Genomic DNA, 19,434 nt, shown 5'->3' on the forward strand with positions numbered 1-19,434 from the left:
TAGTGATAGATCGCATCCACAGATTGCCTAGGCCTAAATCAATCTCCTCCCACTTACCCCGGGACACCATAGTCCGAGTACATTTTTACCATGTGAAGGACCGATTTATGATGGTGGCTAGGTGGCAGGCTGAGTTACCCGACGAATTGTGGGACTTGTCCTTCTATGCCGATCTGTCAGCATATACTGTACAACAGCGACGGCAATTAGCAACGATAACTAAATTGTTGAAAAACCATCAGATTTCCTACAGATGGCTATACCCAGCCAAGACTATTGATTACCCAAGAAGGGAAACTGTATGTAGTGTCTACAGTAAAAGAGGGCATTCGACTTATGGAGGAGTGGCAGATACTAAACCCTCAACACATGGAGAAAGGTCACTCGCCCTCTTCCACACGTACAAACTCGGACACTGAAACGGGTTGAAACCTACAATTTTTACACCTTACTAGAATCGCCTTATTGCTCAGGAAGTTGGCTTAGTGTTTTTGTTGCTGCCTTTGAATTACATATCTTCAGTTTAACTGCTTTACCCCCCAAATCTTTAGCGGTATTACACCAGCACAGATTCTCCACGGAATCGCTATCTTTTTTTTATCTTTTCTTTCTTAACATTACTTTGTTGGATAACCTTAGAGCCTACACTTCCTCTCCTATCATCGCAGATATAATCCTGGACTTCCAAGGACGTAACGGAAAATAGTACAAACAACTCCTGATCTCTGACCGGAGTGTGTATATTATATACTAGTCAGCGGCATCATCTCTGGACCCGTGGGATATTTTCATTGCAAGCTTCTGGATAGCAGGTACAATTTAGGAGGGCAGGCAATGGCTTTCACAATATCATCCCTGAATGTGAAGGGACTGAACAGCCCATATCAACATCAACTAGCATGGAGGGAGGCCCATAGTCTTAAATGCGACATAATCTGCTTTCAAGAGACTCACTTCATGTTGGGGAATCATCCAAGCTTCTCTAACCAAAAATTTCCACATGTATATATGGCGAACAGCACCCCAAAAAAAAAAAAAAAAGGCAGGAGTGGCGATAGCCATTAAAAATTCCATCTCTTTCCCCCATCTGGAATCGTACCTTGACCCCTCTGGTAGATACATCGTGCTTATCTGTGAACTCAATCAAATAAAATACACACTTGTCAATGTGTACCTTCCAAATACTCATCAGCTCAGGTTTTTGCAGAAAATTTGGAAGAAAGTGACCTCTATGCAACAGGGACATGTATTATTGTGTGGTGACTTCAATGCGATCCCAAATGGCGACTTGGATGCCTCTAACCCACTGCGACCAAAATTGCACAGGCCTAACTTGTCGCACTTCATTTCTACCTCTGGTCTCTTTGATGTCTGGAGCTGCCAGCACGCATCGGAAAAGGACTTTACTTTTTTTTTCAAATGTCCATCATTCTTATTCCAGAATAGATTTCTCGTGGACAAGTTTTTACTGCAAAAAATAGTCAAGTCTGATGTTCATTGTATAACCTGGTCTGACCATGCACCAATTTCAGTTAGTGTGGGGGATCGTGGTGCCGAAACAAGAGCTAACAAGTGGCGAAATGACGTGTCTATCATTTCCCAGCCTGAAAACCTAAAATACTTAAAAAGCGTCATGAAAGAATTTTTTGGATTGAATGCTCATTCGGCATCAGATCCCTTCACACTCTGGAATACGCATAAAGTTTATATTCGAGGTTTGCTTATCCAAATGAGCTCTAGGCTCAAAAGACAACGGGCGGAACGGCTCAATGATCTGCTGGGGAAGGTACATTAGAGGCCCTTAATCTTCCATGCAGAAGCTTAGGGATGCACTGTTTTTAGTACGCCAAGAACTTCGTACCTTCCTGGTCACCCAGCAGGAAAACCGCTTTCGCATACTTAAAGCTAACTCCTATCGATACAGCAATAAAGCGGGGAAATTGCTGGCTGCCCAGCTCAAGGACAGACTAGTGCAACAAAAAATTGGCCACATGATAAATCCCAAAACCAAACTACCGGTGCATAAGCCCAAAGAAATAGACGCGTTTAGCGATTATTATGAATCCCTGTATAATCTTAAAGATGACCCAGGTACCCCTCAACCATCTGCCCACTTGATTTCGGAATTCCTGGAAGCTACAAAATTACCCCAAATATCCCCAGATGAGTTAGATGCCCTGAATTCTCCCTGCACAATTATTGAAATTCAAAAAGTTATTAAAAGCATGCCCCACAATAAATCTCCGGGCCTGGATGGGTTCTCTTCAGAATATTTTCAATTGCTCCAGACGGAACTCACCCCTTATTTAAAGCAGATCTTTGATGCCACGATGTCCGAGGCCTCGTTCCCTAGTGAAATGCTTACTGCTACTATTGTTACTCTCCTGAAACCGGGTAAGGACCCTACCTTGCCACAGTTACCGACCAATTTCACTGTTGAATGTGGACATCAAGATTTATGCTAAATTGGTAGCTGGTAGGCTTGCGTCTTTGCTGCCAGCAATTATCAATCCTGATCAAGTTGGCTTTGTGCAGGGGAGGCAGGCTAATGATGCCACAAGGAGGTTGGTGAATATATATTCGGCTGAGAAGTCGCGAAGGCTTTCTCTGCTCCTTTCTTTGGATGCAGAGAAGGCTTTCGATAGAATTCATTGGGGCCCATTTGGTCCATCCGTATCCAGGAGGCCATACTGGCATTGTACTCTTCGCCCTCAGCTTATGTTTACGCCGAAGGTATGTTCTCTAAAAGGTTTAGCATAACAAAACGGTACTAGGCAAGGATGCCCATTGTCGCCAGTAATCTTCGCCATGGTCATGGAACCGTTGGCGGAGATGATTAGGCAACAATCCGAAATACAGGGCATACCCTCCTTAAATGACCAGCATAAAATTTCACTCTTTGCAGATGATGTTATATTAACATTATCTGATCCTTACAAATCTATCACCAAGGCATATGACGTTGTATTGAACTTAAGCAAAGTCTCCTACTATAAAGATAACTAGGGACTGGGAATTAATGGACAGGTAATGACAAAAATACAGAGGGAACTCCCATTTCCCTGGTCTTCCGATTCTATACAATACTTGGGAACTTTCTTGACCCCCTCCACTAATAAATTGTTTCAGGTAAAGTTTCTTCCCCTACTAGATGAACTCCAAACATAGATGGCCCAAATCCAGCACCATTATCTCTCCTGGCAGGGTCGATTGTCGGCCTATAAAATGCTTCTTCTCCCCAAAATTACATACCTTTTCAGAGCATTGCCTATCCCTATACCTTTGTCCTTTTTTAAACATCTACAACGACAAATGGTAGCATTTATTTGGTCAGGGGAAAAAAAAAAAGAAGATTTTCATTACACTTGCAGAGTAAGCACAAGATGATGGGCGGTATAGGTATCTTGGTCCTTAAGGATTACGCCACAGCAGCAGTACTAGACCAATTACATGGTTGGTTTTCACCTTTGGAACCCAAGACATGGTGCCAACTAGAACAGGCTTGGATACACCCCAGGTCACGTAGCTCGCTCCTGATAGCCTACAATTCTAACCCCTTTGATTATCCCACAGATCATCCTACTATTCAGGCCTCTCTCCAAGCCTGGAACACATTGAGGGCATCTTCTGACTCAGACGAACTCATAACAAGGATACCCATCCCCCTAGACTCACTCCCTTGGCTAATACCGAATTTGTCATTGTCTAATTGGCAGAAAAAAGGCACTTAGTACAGGATCTCATGGAGGGCGACAGTATAAAGCCTTTTAAAAATATCCAAGATCAATTTAAGATCCCCCACTCGGAATTTCTGTCATACCTACAGATTGCCTCTTGGCATCAGAAGGTAAAAATCACAAAGTCTTTTTATTTCCAAGGTGTGGGACCACCTGCATTCCGCTAATCCCAAAACTAGAGGAATTTCATTAATGTATTGCGAAACAGTCCTTTAGTAAAATTGGGCATTTTGAGAAATGGGAGATAGACCTTGGGAAATCTTTTACTGAGATGCTATGGCTATCGGCAATGAGGAATAACATCCGTTTCTCAAGGTGCTCAAATTATGAGGAGCTATCGATGAAACTAATAACTAGATAGCATCGTACTCCCTACATAGTAGCTAAATTCTCAAGGGATGGATCTAATTTGTGCTGGAGGGGGTGTGGTGGAGTGGGAACCCTGCTACACAAGTGGTGGACATGCCCTCACTTGCGGAGCTTCTGGAATGAAGTTTTCAAATTGGTTGCAAAGACTACAGGAGTTATCACCCAGCCTTCCCCTGAGAAAGCTCTACTGAGCATCAATATGTCTACATTTCCCATGCCTATGAGAGCCATCGCAATGCACATTATGCTGGCCGCTAGGTCTTTAATAGTGTATAGATGGAAATCAGGAGATATCCCTTCTATTTGAGAACTAATCTTGAAAGTTAACACTATCTCAGAATGAGAAAATTCTGGCGTACAGAGATGGTAATGGAGCAAAATATGTATCAGTCTGGTCGGCCTGGAATTCATGTTTCCGGCTAATATAGGAACCTTATGGGCCTAGGCAGTTGTCCATAGTTCTGTATTGTATTTTTCTACCTTCTTTTTCCCTTCCCCCTTTCCCTCTTGGTTTAAGTGATCAGTTCCCCTTCACCGTGCCAAAGTTAAATCAGAATTGAAACACGAACTGTAAGTGACTAGATTGTAAACTATGCTGACGTTCACAGGCAAGACATTATTATTATCATAAGTGATTATTAGACATGTGCATTCGTATTCATCCGAATTTCAGCTATTTTCGCTTTCGTTTTGACAAACTATAATGAAAGCACAGAATCCAAAAACGAAAGATCCGACATAAATAAATGCTTTATTTTCGTTTTCGTTGTTATAACAGTTCGATATAGAATAGGAGATTCGACGTGACTCGGACAATAACAATCTGTGTCTATAGAACCTGTGGTCGAATGTGCCTAACCTTACCTCTATTAGTCCAAGATTATATAGAGAAAATATTCAACAGAGAAAAGATTTGACAGAGAAAAGATTCTGCAAGTTACTGTCCTAAAAAGTGTTTGGGGACCCGGGTCCATCCCCAGGGGACATGTATCAATGCAAAAAAAAGTTTTAAAAAACGGCCGTTATTTCGGGAGCAGTTTTTTTTAATAATGATTTAAGTGAAACAATAAAAGTGTAATATTCCTTTATACTTCGTACGGGGGGGGGGGGGGTCTATAGTGTGCCTGTGAGGGGGCGCATGTTTCTGGTGCTTAGAACTGTCCCTGCACAAAGTGTCATTTATGCAGGAAAAAAAAGTCCTTTAAAATCACTCGCAGCTATTATGAATTGTCGGCTCCGTAATACAGAGAACACTTATTGAAAGTCATTGATAAAAAATAAATAAATAAAAAAAGCGTGGGGGTCCCCCAAATTCAGTTACCAGGCCCTTCAGGTCTGGTATGGATATTAAGGGGAACCCTGTGTCAAATTTAAAAAAAGAATTTGACATGGGGTTCCCCCTAAATATCCATACCAGACCCTTTATCCAAGCACGCAACCTGGCAGGCCGCAGGAAAAGAGGGGGGGGGACGAGAGAGCGCCCCCCCCTCCCTCCTGAACTGTACCAGGCCACATGCCCTCAACATTGGGAGGATGCTTTGGTGGTCTGTGACCCCTCAAAGCACCTTGTCCTCATGTTGATGTGGAGAAGGGCCTCATCCCCACAACCCTGGCCGGTGGTTGTGGGGGTCTGCGGGCGGGGGTGCTTATCAGAATCTGGAAGCCCCCATTAACAAGGGGACCCCCAGATCCCAGCCCCCGTTTGAAATGGTAAGGGGGTACAAAAGTACCCCTACCATTTCACAAAGAAAGTGTAAAAAATTGTTTAAATAAGACAAACACACTTTTGAAAAATTCCTTTATTAAAAAAATAAATAAAATTTCCAGCGGTGGTAATCCACTCTTGCTATCCAGCGACGGACGACCATCTCTCCGGGGTCCAGCGATGGCTGATCTGAATCAACGCAGCGAATCCATCCATCTCCTGTCTGCACGGAGAAGACACTGCGGGGATTCCGGCGGCCTGACGTTTGTTATATGCGGCGGGCGGGCCACCCGTCACCTGACCCCGCCCCCTCTGACGCAAGGGGAAAGCCGGGCTTCCCCGTGACGTATGGGTGACCCCGCCCCCCTCTGATGTAACACAGGTAGGTTTCCGTTACATCAGAGGGGGTGGGGTCACCCATACGTCACGGGGAAGCCCGTGTTTCCCCTTGCGTCAGAGGGGGGTGGGGTCAGGTGACGGGTGGCCCCGCCCACCGCATATAACAAACGTCAGGCCGCCGGAATCCCCGCAGTGTCTCCTCTGTGCAGACAGGAGATGGATGGATTCGCTGTGCTGATTCAGATCAGCCATCGCTGGACCCTGGAGAGATGATCGTCCGTCGCTGGATAGCAAGAGTGGATTACCACCACTGGAATCTTTTTTTTTTATTTTTAATAAAGGAATTTTTCAAAAGTGTGTTTGTCTTAAACAATTTTTTTTACACTCTTTGTGAAATGGTAGGGGTACTTTTGTACCCCCTTACCATTTCAAACAGGGGGGGGCAGGATCTGGGGGTCCCCTTGTTAAAGGGGGCTTCCAGATTCTGATAAGCCCCCCTGCCCGCAGACCCCCCACAACCACCGGCCAGGGTTGTGGGGATGAGGCCCTTCTCCACATCAACATGGGGACAAGGTGCTTTGAGGGGTCACAGACCACCAAAGCATCCTCCCAATGTTGAGGGCATGTGGCCTGGTACAGTTCAGGAGGGAGGGGGGGGCGCTCTCTCATCCCCCCTCTTTTCCTGCAGCCTGCCAGGTTGCGTGCTCGGATAAAGGGTCTGGTATGGATTTTTAGGGGGACCCCCACGTCAATTATTTTTTTAATTTGACGTGGGGTTACCCTTAATATCCATACCAGACCTGAAGGGCCTGGTAATTGAATTTGGGGGACCCCCACGCTTTTCTTTTTATCAAAGACTTTCAATGAGTGTTCTCTGTATTACGGAGCCGACAACTCATAATAGCTGCGAGTGATTTTAAAGGACTTTTTTTCCTGCATAAATGACACTTTGTGCAGGGACAGTTCTAAGCACCAGAAACATGCGCCCCTTCACAGGCATACTATAGACCCCCCCCCCACCCCCGTACGAAATTTAAAGGAATATTACACTTTTATTGTTTCACTTTAATCATTATTAAAATCACCGCTCCCGAAAAAACGGCCATTTTTAAAACTTATTTTTGCATTGATACATGTCCCCTGGGGCAGGACCCAGGTCCCCAAACACTTTTTAGGACAGTAACTTGCATATTAGCCTTTAAAATTAGCACTTTAGATTTTGAACGTTGGAGTCCTATAGACTTTAATAGGGTTCTAAAGTTCACACGAAGTATGCTATATACTAGCTCCGTCGAATCTTCTTTATACATTCGACAGACACAATAAGCCTTCAAAGACAGATTCGACCGTAATTCATGTGGATTTTCGGACGAATGCAATTTTTGAACGAAAAACAAAATAAATAAAAACTAATTTCAGGAGTAACTAAATAAATAAATTTTTCGGACGAAAACGAAATTCCGAAACAAAATATTTTACTCTCACATGTCTAGTGATTATTGGATATATGTTCATGTCGTACATGCATTACTATTAATGGAGTACAGAATAAGACTTCTGAAGTGTCATCAGCTAAATGTATGTCTCCACTGCATTTGTGATCTTGTCACGTGTATATTTTCTTTGTTTATAAATGCTTTCAATAAAAAAAAATTATTGAACTAAATAAAAACCTGTTACCACTTTTGGTAAGAATTCAGGATGTAGAAAATAGCGGTGAAACGATCTGCGGAGCTTGCACCAGCGTTCAGGAAATGTCCATCCAGCGTCCTGTATACACAGTGGACACAGGAAACAGCATGTGAGAGTACATGTAATGCTGTCACAAGAGAACTGCTGTGAAAAGAGCGCTCTGGCTTCAAAAAAATGGCTGCCAATGCAACTAATAGGAAAATCTCCCAGAAAATAGCCGCTGAGGCTCACAAGGGGAACCTGCTCTGCCCTCAGGCAAAATGGCCGCCGGACAGCGCCATGCGGTGACAGGAAAAAAAATCAAACAGCAGTGCCTTGAACCAGCAAGAATACCCCCACAAACACCTTTTGGGACCCCCACACAGGGACCAGGACCATCGCTAGCCGCACACACCCCCCATGGGTGAGAGACCCAGTGATCCCCATAAACACACCATCCGCAGCACATGCTGGAAGGTGGAGGGAAGATAGGGATGTGGGAGAGAAGAGGAGGTGGTGAGGTGGCCCCCGAATCGACCTCCCAGGGAATGCCCAGCTGCTCAACCCCCCCCCCCCCCCCCCCCCCCGAGGAGGGAGAGCCGTACTTAGCAGTCCTGAAGAGCTGGGAGACTTCCATCAAAGACCCACTCCTGCGCAGTTACAGGGTGGCTGCTGGCCCGGTATACTGTGATCTAGACATCAGTACCCCGGTCATATGTATACCCCAGAGCATTGAAGCTCACGGACCACCTCTGAAGCTGAGGTATGTCGTGGCCTGCCGAGCCTTAGCTACGACCTGCACACGCTCGATGGCTGGACTGGGGGGAGACTACAAGGATAACTTAACCAGCCTGTCACCCAGCCGGCAGTTGATAGATCCCAGGATCTTACATCTTGCGCAAAAGCATCAATCCTGCATCAAAAAAATGGACCCGCAGGGTTCCTAGGTCATTCTCCTTCACTAGGCAAAATAAAACGGAGTCTGCTGGGGCAGCAGGGAGGGTTGTTAGCACAGGGCCCGCCCCCAGGGGCGGTACTGAAAGTTCTGTGTATTGTGTTACAATTTTGCCTAGTTCGCCTAATGATAGGCTAACAAACCCATTTAGTTACAGAGAGGAGCTGTGTCGGTCGGTGAATATAAGAGAAATAACGTTTCACTTGCTAGGCTATAGTATAGTACAGTAAGGAGACGGACACTGGAAGTGACGTTCGCACACGAGCGCTCCGCTCGTACCCATTCACTGTGCATATTGTTTGAATGAAATGTGAGTAGCATTTTAATTCTTTGAATAAATCTTGGATTTTATGAAAATACTACACCATAGCAGGCTCCATTATGTATTTATGAGTTTCTCAAGATAGGTCTGATATCCACGGTGGATTCAAAAGGAGGTGGTTTTGAATAGGAGAAGCCAGAGACAACAGCCAGCCCTATGTGTGATCTTCACTGGCTTCACTATTATATAGAATGAGTTTCTTCTATCAATAGGAAAATTATCCGACCACTTTAGAGACACATTGCGGGGCACAGACTTGTTTTATATTTATATATTACATGTGCGGTTCTAAATATTTTTTTTTTTTTGGCACGTATGTCTCTTTTTTTGCTGAATATATTGATATTTGCAGTTATCCGCTTTAGATATTGATTTTGTTTTTTTTCACACAGATTGTAGAGATTGTGGACAGGCATTAGCACGCTTGCACTTTATTAGCACTATTCACTTTATTTTTATTTATTTTTTATTTTGTGATTGATATGAATTTATAGGTCATTTACAATTTCATAGTGATACCGTCACGTTGGGAGCGCAACACCACTCCGTTTTTAATTTTGATTATTTGAGCTTGGTTTAACTCACACGGTGTGTGCAGCACCCATCCAGGTATCTAAAATATCTTCCCCAAATTAGCACAGGAGCCTTTTTGATAATATAGTACAGTACAATAACTGCTGTTAATCCTAGCTATACAGTACAATGTTGTCAAAAGGGAAATGCCTGTGTCACCAAACCTGACCAGCAACCACTCTGTTCTATCACTCCACTGCCAGGCAGCCGCTTCTCTTGCAGAGCTCTAAACTACTTCCTACATGTGTGGCGTTTAGCCACCCCTCCCACGCAGAAATGGCCCCCCTTCCTTTTTCAAACAGGGAAGTTAAATCTCCCGCGTGAGTGCCAGCATCATGGCGGGCGGTAAATTCTCTGCTCAGCGAGCGGCCGCGGCTTGCCAATAAAACCTGGGGGCCCAGGAAGTGATCAGACCCTCCTTCTTACGTGAGGGTCTGAGCTGGCTTGAACGGAGAGTGGAGCTTCTGCCGTTTCCAGCGTCAGAATGGTGAGTACTCAATACAGCCTCCAGTGGTGACACAGACATGACAACAGAATACATGGAAGGAGAGATTCCTGAGAAAATCTCCCCTACCTTATCTTGCGGAAGGGTTTACCAGAGAAAAAAAAAAAAAAAAAAAAAAACACACACACAATCTTCGCCCTTCACGGTAGGCTCCGAGACCTTACAAGGAAACCTTCAGGAACCGGGGAACACTCAGGTTATCCCACAATCCTGGATCTGCAAGAAGACCCTGCCAGTAAACTTTTATTGGCCTTATTACCAAAAAGTACTGGATTCCAGGGCCCAGCTCTTAAGCATTCGCAAGCAAAACCTTGTGTCTTTGGATGACGAGGCCTGGGTACCATTCATTTAGTCCATTACGGAGACATCAGAATGGATCCGATCAGGATGGCTGACAAAAGGTCTCAAAGGATTACTGCCTGTGGAGCTCAGTACAACACATCCTTATACGTGGCCAACACCTTAGACACTGGTGAAAAAACTGAGGACTCCCAGTAGTGGGAGGGGTTATATGGGGAAGTTCACACCTTAAGGGGCGTGCCAGTGTCCAGCAACTGATGGTCAGATACAACCCACATAGTTATTACTATGGCTCTGTGTCCCCTGATGTAAGAAAAGAAGCAGATGCTCTATCCCCTCTCGCCTGAAAGAACCAGGATCTGTGTGTTGTCGCCCTGTTACGAGCGATCACGGGAGCCCAGCATATATCACGCTCACTTCCGCGCCGTGTACACATGCACCCCTAGTGGACAAAAGGCAAATCAGCGCAACATAACGTCGTTTCGCCCAGCTGTGCCATTCTGCCACTGTAAAAATGTGGTGGCTGGTCGGCAAGAGGTTAAAATAATTTATTACAAATATGGTCATGTTGGCTAGACTTCATCAGGACTGACAAATACAAGCAAATTAAGACCTTTAGTAACCACAAAGTTGCGGAGGGTGAGTGAGGAAGGATAATAGTAATCCGAGACCCCCTCCCTCCCCCTCTCCCCTCCTAATTCCTAACACTTAGAGACGCTTAGCTAATCTCTCCCCACTCCTCCAAATACCCCTAACCACCCTGTAACCCCCACCCTCATATTAATCAACCCAGATTTCAGATACCAGTACTACATACTTAATAAATACACACTTATAACAACATCAAACATACACAACCAAACAGTCTCTGAAGGAATAGAAAGAATAGAGAGACTTAGCAGTTAATGAGCGACACCGCTCCTAAGATAAGTTACACCGAACACTACTGGAAGCTAAAAAAAACAAAAAAACAAACACAAACTGAACAACCCAAGTGACCATTGGTTTAATGTCATGCTATGAAAAATATTGTCGTATGTAACCTCTCAACCAGATACATTTATTTATATGTAGGTTTACCAAAGCAGCTGTGTCTGTACATGCATCTTCACATGTTATGTCTTGGATAACCAAATAAAAAATGTATTACAAGGTTTTTTTTTTTATTTATTCAACCCTGTTGGGGGATAGGGGGGCTTTGGTGAGATGTCAGGGGTCTAAACAGACCCCTGACATCTCCCCTTTGAGACATGCAGAGGTGGAAGTTATAAATCACAGATTTCCCTGTGTGGTTTTAAATAAAGCAGCCGAAAGCTGCAGAGGGGAGAGGAGAAGCGGCTGTCAGCTGCTTTATTGAAAGCCACACAGGGAGATTGCAATTATAACTCTCCCCCCCCACCCACACTGATCATCCCCGAGTGTCCAGGTATCAGACTAGGCATTGGGAGCATTTGCACAAGTACTCCTACAAATACTCTGCATCAGCACCAACACTAGTATCGTTAACCGTGCAACCCTACTATTCAATGCAGTTTTAACATTTGTATAATGTGGCATATACAGTGGAGTAAGTTTGAACAGCTGCTTTGGGTCTTGTATTTTTATTTAAATTAATTATTTTTTATCAGCACAGTTCCTTCACAACCCCTTTAAGAGTCTGGTCAGGTACCAGTACCACATCCACCTGGGCCAGTTCAGAATCACCGGAATAGCCATCCATCTCCATCCTACAGAGCAAGCAAGGAAGGCGTTTGAGGAAAAGTAAAAATATGATCAGCTTCTTTGAGCTGCAAGACTTCTGGTTTCTGCTTGATGGTTGATACAAGCAAATACTGTGGCATTGTCTGAATTTATCCAGGTTGGATCTTACTTTGCAACAAGAGTGTGTCCAGAACTCATCCCCAGCCTTTGTCACGATAACCTGTCAGACCAGAAAGGATAGGTCCCCTAGTCTTTGTAGAGATGTTGGCAGTTTGACAACATAAGGTAGAGCAGGAGCACAGCTTAAAATACTAGCTTGTAGCCCTGGACCCATACGTCTGAAATGTCCTATGACCACAAGGGGCCTTCAAAAGGCCAGACACCCCCTGCATTGCAAGGAGTACTCGCTTGTTTGGAGAATTTGGGATTCCACAATTTGCAGCAGAAGAGAGTGCCAGGCTTAGCCTTGGACTTGGCCTGGGAGAAACAAAAGAAAAACTCTACTTAGCTTCTGAAGTAGGGGGGTATTGCATACTGAGTACTTAACTTCTTTTGCTGGAGCAAAGCAGTATTCCTTGCCCCAATGACATCCTTTGATAAAGTTGTCCAATGATTTGCTAAAGAGGCATATTGAAACACTTACCTTAGAAAGAAGCGACGGTATCTCACCTGGTCCATGCCGAGGGAGCTGCCATTTTCCCTCGGTGTGTCTTCCGGGTATCGCGGCTCTGGCGCTGTGAGTGGCCGGAGCCACTGTCATCACTCCTGCGCATGAGACTTCTTTCCGGCAAGGTCAGGCGTCTGCCGGACTTTCAGCTGAGAATCCCCAGAGAGCGGCTCATTGCGAGGGGAATATCTCCTAAAACGTACAGGTTTAGGAGATATTCTTTTTACCTACGTGTATCTTCTTACCTATAGGTATTTGCCCATCCGAATTTGGAGCCCATCACTTCTGCAGCACCCGTACTTCCCCCATTCACTGGCCAACCCAGAATTCAGGTGGAAACAATTGATTTTATGTAACTTAATTTTTATTTGCTGTTTTTCACAGATGATTTCTATAGATCTATTGTGACCCAAAGCAATTTGTATGCTGGTCAATTCATTGCCGCTAATCCGCAGTGGACCCTTGCCAGAGATTGAAAACCTATTATGGTTTCAGAATTTAAAGACCTTCCTGGGCCTATCCTTCCTCATGGTCAATGTTTACAAAAGTAAATATATGCCCGTACTCTGTGCCTTCACGACACGATAGGAGCAGATCTTGCGGTTCATGCATTTCAATGATAATGAACTCTTAAGTCCTCGGGGTGACCCTGGATACAATCAGTGCCACAAAATTTGGCCCCTTGTAAACCACTTTAACCAGCAGTTTGCAGCCTTGTTTACTCCTGATCAAGTTGTCTGCGTTAATGAGTCCCCGATTAAATTTTCTGGCTGCTTGTCTATCAAACAGTATCTTCCCAGCAAGCGTGCCAGATATGGGGTCAGGATGTACAAGCTCTGACAAGGCAACACAGGCTATACATATAGTTTTATGGTTTACGAGGGAAGAGATAGTCAAAGTGGAGCCAGAGAACTGTCCAGACTACATATGGAGCGCTGGTAAGACTGTGTGGGACATGGTGTCACCTTTATTCGGAAAGGGGGGTACCACTTGTACGTGGACAATTACTACACCAGTTTGCCACTTTAGTCACCTTTTTGATTGCAGAGTGCCGCATTTGCAAAATTCCACAATCTAATTGCCAGGGCTTCCCCCAATGGCTTGTAGAGTCCCGACTTAGACCGGGGGAAGAGAGCCTGCTTGAGATGTAATAATTTGTTAGCAGTGAAGTGGAGGGATTTTTATTTTTTACACAAAGTGGTCACTAAATGATATATTGTTCAAACATGGCATGGTTATATGTGGAATTACACCCCAAAATACATTCTGCTGCTTCTCCAGAGTATGTGAGCCTATTCATATACAGGACCCCGAAAACCAATCACCGCCTTCAGGCTAAGGGTGTAAAATGGCGATTTCACTTCCTCACTACCTATCACAGTTACGGAGGCCCTAAAATGTCAAGATAGCACAAAACCACCACAAATTACCCATTTTTTAAAGTAGACACCCCAAGGTATTTGCCAAGAGGCATGGTGATTGGTTTTCGGGGTCCTGTGCGCTATTAGAATGCCAAAAAGTCTCACACGTGTGGTATCCCCATACTCAGGAGCAGCAGCAAAATGGATTTTGGGGTGTAATGCCACATATAACCATGGCTTGTGTGAGCAATATATCATTCAGTGACAACTTTGTGCAATTTTTTTTTTTTTCATATTTAATCACTTTCAAATATTCAATGGGCTCAACATGCCTCTCAGCAATTTCCTTGAGGGTGTCTACTTTCCAAAATGTGGTCATGGTGGGGGGGGGGGGGGGGGGGGTGCTTGTACTGCCCTGCCATTTTAGCACCTCAAAAAATTATATTGGCAGTCAAACAGTTTGTAGACGGTAAAACTTTCACGCAAACCATTAAAAATATGCTTTTTGTGACTTTTTTTCCCCAGACATGTGGCTGAATACATTTTGGCCTAAATGTTATAAAAAAATAAAATATATCAATACATCAATACAAATAACAGACAAAATTTTAGCCAATATGGACTATATCTGGCGGCTTACCTTTATAGAACGCCTATCCTTAACAGAAAATCTGAGGAAGTCAAAACTGTGCTTTAGGAACATCCAGGAGCAATGTTATCCCTTAAAAAAAAAAAATAATAATAATAAAAATAAAATAAAAAAAACACACACACAGTATACAAAAATGTCTGAAAAGGATTCTAATGATAAGGATTTCTGCCCATCCTGGAGGGATAAGGTCTCAGTCTCTAGCTGGGCTACAAGTTATCTAGTTTGGCATTGGAGTTCAGGTAAGCTTGGTTCTGTGCCAACCCAAAAGCCACCCAAGAAGTGACTGGAAGAGGAGATTTCCCATGGTTATTGCATACTTTTCACAATTTACTTTACTGTCAATTTTTAGGCAGAGCTCAGCAAAACTGTCTAAAAACTAAGTTTGCATTGGGTTCAGGAATTAAACCTTTTATACAATATAGTAGGTATTTATTGCTGTTGGCTCCTTGATGGGGAGATTTCCCATTATTTCTTTAGTCAGGAAACTATGGAAGAGCTCTCCAACAAGGACAAAGATGGCACTAGAAATTAAAAAGTGTAGATTGGAGAGGGATTAGAACACCATTCAGGTTTTCTTTGCGGTCTGTGCCTCTGTTAGCAAGATTCACTGTCTTTGCCACATTTACCATTATCATCAAGCGTGAAAGTAAAAGAAAAATCCCCAAATTTTGGGTTGACATCAGAACATGAATAGTGGGGATATCTTCCAATGGGGACTCTAGTTGTAGTGCCACACTGGGACTCCTTCACTTGAGGGATTTTCTATCACTTCCTGTTTTGGATATGGAACAGAAAGTGAAGGAAAATCTCCCTATTGGTATATAGATGGCAAAAAAATAAAAAATAAAAAACCTGACAGGGTTTATAACCCTCCCTTGCTCTATCCAAAATGTAAAAGGTTTTGGCTTTGATTAATTAATCAGCATGTTGGTGTGCATCGGCAGCCCATTAATCTCACAAAAAAAAAAAAAAAAAATAAAAACCCTTAATATGGGTGTTTTTATCATTTTAAAATCAAATTGCTTTAAAAAAAAAGTATAAAATGTAGAAGTCATTAAAGTGTTACTAAACGCAGGACCCTGCATTCACTAGATCTGGTCTCCCACAGTATGCAGAACATGGAAATGCAATTATTTTAGTAAATATAAAACTGCTTAATACCTTTTCTCATCACCAGTATTGAAAACTCTCTAGCAATACATGCCAAACTGAGTAGGGCTGCAACTAACAATTTTCATAATCGATTAGTTAGCTGATTATTGTTTCCATTAATCACCTTAAAATAAAAAAATAAAAAAAAGTGTGGGGTATAATTTAGTTAATATGTAAAGTTTAAAAAAAAAAAGGCAATTTGTTCTTAAATATCTCTATATGCAGTGGTAAATATAAATAACCAACTGTATGGTTAGGGAGTAAAATCTTTAATCCACTATGAGAATGACAGAAGAGATATACTGTATATACTATTAGAGGTTGAATCTAGGAAATAGATCAAATTTCTTTTTTTTCTTTTTTTTTTAAATAAGACTGTTTTGCAGATTTTCAAACAGAACTGTAATATATTATTATATGCTGGCAATACAAAAACAGTGTCTTTCTTGAATTTTTTTTTACATTTTAAGCATGTTGGTTTGATTTTCTAATTGTTAATGGGGTCAAATCGATGTTTGTTTTCAACCACAGTGGCTGGAAAATTTAGAAATTGTAGAAAACTTCTTGGTCAAAGGAGTGTATGTGGTTTTCGTTCAGAAATTACATTAATTTTAAATTAGAAATGTTAAATGCAAGTGAAAATTTCAAACATTCTTTCATTCAACAAATATACAAAGATTTTTTGTATTAATATTCTCATCTGAAAATTGACACCTATGCAGTTTGCTTTTGATCCGTTTCTGCAGTGCGTTTTGATTTTTTGCACAGGCTATTTTGCTGTTTTGCATTTGTTTATGCCTTTTTTGGCCAATTTGCTGCAAAAATGCATTACATGTTTTCTGCAGCTTCTCCATGAAAGTAGATTTAACCAAAAAAAAAAAAAAAAAAAAAGCAGTTTTTGCCTTGAAAAAAGTCAGACCCTTTCCAAATACCCAGCAGCTGAAAAAAAGAATAGATGTGAACATTAAATGAACTATATTGCGCTTCTGCAAAAAGCACCAAAAATAGGTGTGAACAGGGCCCTAAGACAGGGCTCGACAAACCCCAGGCGCCAGGTCGCCAATGCGACCAGAAATCGCAACCTGGCGCCTAAGCTGCCACCAGCCCACTCACTATCGATGCCCCAGACATGCAGCAGCATTAACACTGACTGCCGTCCTCCTCCCTCCTCCACACTCACGCCGTGCTAAGTGTGTGAAACTGACAAGCAACGGAGCGAGGAGGATCTGTCAGCCTGATGTCGGGGTGGGCGGGACCCGGCCGGGGTGGGGGCGGGACCCAGCAGCTATCAAACACCAGCCAATGGGACCTGAGCGGGCCGCTACGTGTATGTGGCCCGCTCCTTTTCTTAAGCAGCCCAATCGTTGGCTGGTGTTTGATAGCTGCTGAGTCCTGCCCACCCCGACATCAGGCTGAAATCTGACATATCTGCCTTTCTGTTACTTGTCAGTTTCACACCCCGGCAGGGTCCCGCCCATTCCGACATTAAGCTCAATTCTGACAGCTCCTCTGTTACATTTCAGTAACAGTGCTCCGTGTGAAACCTGCCACCGCCAATCAGTGCCACCTGCCAGTGTCAGTGCCACCTGCCACTGCCAATCAGTGCCACCTGCTAGTGCCAACCAGTGCCACCTCCAATCAATACCATCTGCAACCACCAACCAGTGCCACCTGCCACCGCCAACCAGTGCCACCTGCTAGTGCCAACCAGTGCCACCTGCTAGTGCCAACCAGTGCCACCGCCAATCAATACCACATGCCACCACCAACTAGTTCCACCTGCCACCAACCAGTGCCACCGCCAATCAGTGCCACCTGCCAGTGCCACCTTCCACCGCCAATCAGTGCCACTTGCCAGTGCCACCACCAATCAGTGCCACCTGCCAGCGGCAACCAGTGCCATCTGCCACTGCCAACCAGTGCCACCACAAATCAGTGCCACCTGCTAGTGCCAACCAGTGCCACCGCCAATCAATACCACCTGCAACCACCACCCAGTGTCACCTGCCACCACCCAGTGCCACCTGCCAGTGTCACCATCAGTCAGTGCCACCTGCCAGTGCCGAGTGTCACCGTCAATCAGTGCCACCTGCCCACTGCCACCGCCAATCAGTGCCACCTGCCACCACTAATCAATGCCACCTGCCACCACCTACCAATGCCACCACCTACCAATGCCACTGCCAATACCAACCAGTGCCACCTGCCACTACCAACCAGTGCCAACTAGTGCCACCTGCCAACACCAACCAGTGTCACCGCCAATCAGTGCTATCTGCCAGTGACAACTAGTGCCACCGCCAACCAGGGCCACCTGCCATCACCAACCAGGGCCAACTGCCACTTCCAACCAGTGCCACCGCCAATAGTGCCACCTGACAGTTCCAAACCAGTGCCACCTGCCAGTTCCAAACCAGTGCCACCTGCCAGTGCCAAACCAGTGTCACCTGCCGGGGCCATCTGGCAGTTCCACGTGCCTTCCAGTGGCAACCAGTGCCACCTGCCAGTTCCATCTGTTGCCAGCCTTACTCTTTCTGGTCACCCCATACCCCTGATGTAACAGCGTTTCAATGGAGTTATTGACTGGGTGCTCCATTGCGAGTTAGGGATAGGGGGTGAAAATGAGTGGCCTTACCCCGGGAGCTGGAAAAAAAAAACTGGCTCCTAACTTTTTTAACTGGCTCCTAAATTCAAAGCAAATTTGTCAACCCCTGCCCTAAGATGTTTAGTAACATAATGGGATTAAAAAAATTAAATAAAAAATAGCCCTTTATAGTTAATTTTTTTAATGTGCAACAGTGAAAGTAATATTTACAGTAGCAATTTGCTCTTTTTGTACTCTAAAGGGCCAATTTTAGTTTTTTGTTTTTTTAACCCCATTATGTTACTGGCAGCGATTAATCAAATAATTTCATAATCGATTATTTGTCAATTAATCGTTTAGTTGTTTCGGCCCTAAAACTGAGCATGTGCCACTTACCCCCAAGGCTTTTTTCTATCAGCAGATAATTTGAGGACAGTGGAAGAAGCCTTTTACAATGCAGAGGATTAACCCCCTTGGGTTCCACAACAAGTATAACAAGCATGCTTTACTGCATACACACACACACACACACACATTTTACTGTTGTTGGTTTAGTAACACTAACTTATCAGAAGTGAGACTGACATTGAATGCGTGTTTAAAAGGGAGTGTGTAAGTGAGAAGTAAATGTAGGGGGAAGATACTCTTTACATTTTAGAACACCTTACCCCTTATGGGCCAAAGCAATCTTTACATTTCAGCTAAAGGCCTGTTTATTCAGCGATAACGTTATCACTACTTAAGATAAAAGAAAATACAGTGCCTTGAAAAAGTATTCATACCCCTTGAAATTTTCCACATTTTCTCATGTTACAACCAAAAACTTAAAATTTTATTGGGA

The 19,434-nt window shown here is 43.8% G+C and overlaps 1 protein-coding gene across 2 annotated transcripts in view; it reads right to left on the bottom strand.

Moving 5' to 3' along the window:
* Nucleotides 1–19,434, bottom strand: part of ZNF518B (zinc finger protein 518B) — a 57,397-nt gene that overhangs the window by 7,269 nt on the left and 30,694 nt on the right. The window contains exon 2 of one of the 2 annotated variants that reach the window (XM_077477782.1): nucleotides 14,846–14,926. The exons of the other annotated variant lie outside the window; for it this stretch is intronic. The gene's annotated coding sequence lies outside the window, so the exon portion shown is untranslated. The remainder of the gene's footprint in view (nucleotides 1–14,845; nucleotides 14,927–19,434) is intronic. 2 annotated transcript variants of the gene reach the window in all.

The sequence above is a fragment of the Lithobates pipiens genome, unplaced genomic scaffold (genome assembly GCF_037356315.1).
Source record: "Lithobates pipiens isolate NorthernLeopardFrog02 unplaced genomic scaffold, aLitPip1_a1.2 Scaffold_13, whole genome shotgun sequence".
NCBI lineage: Eukaryota > Metazoa > Chordata > Amphibia > Anura > Ranidae > Lithobates > Lithobates pipiens.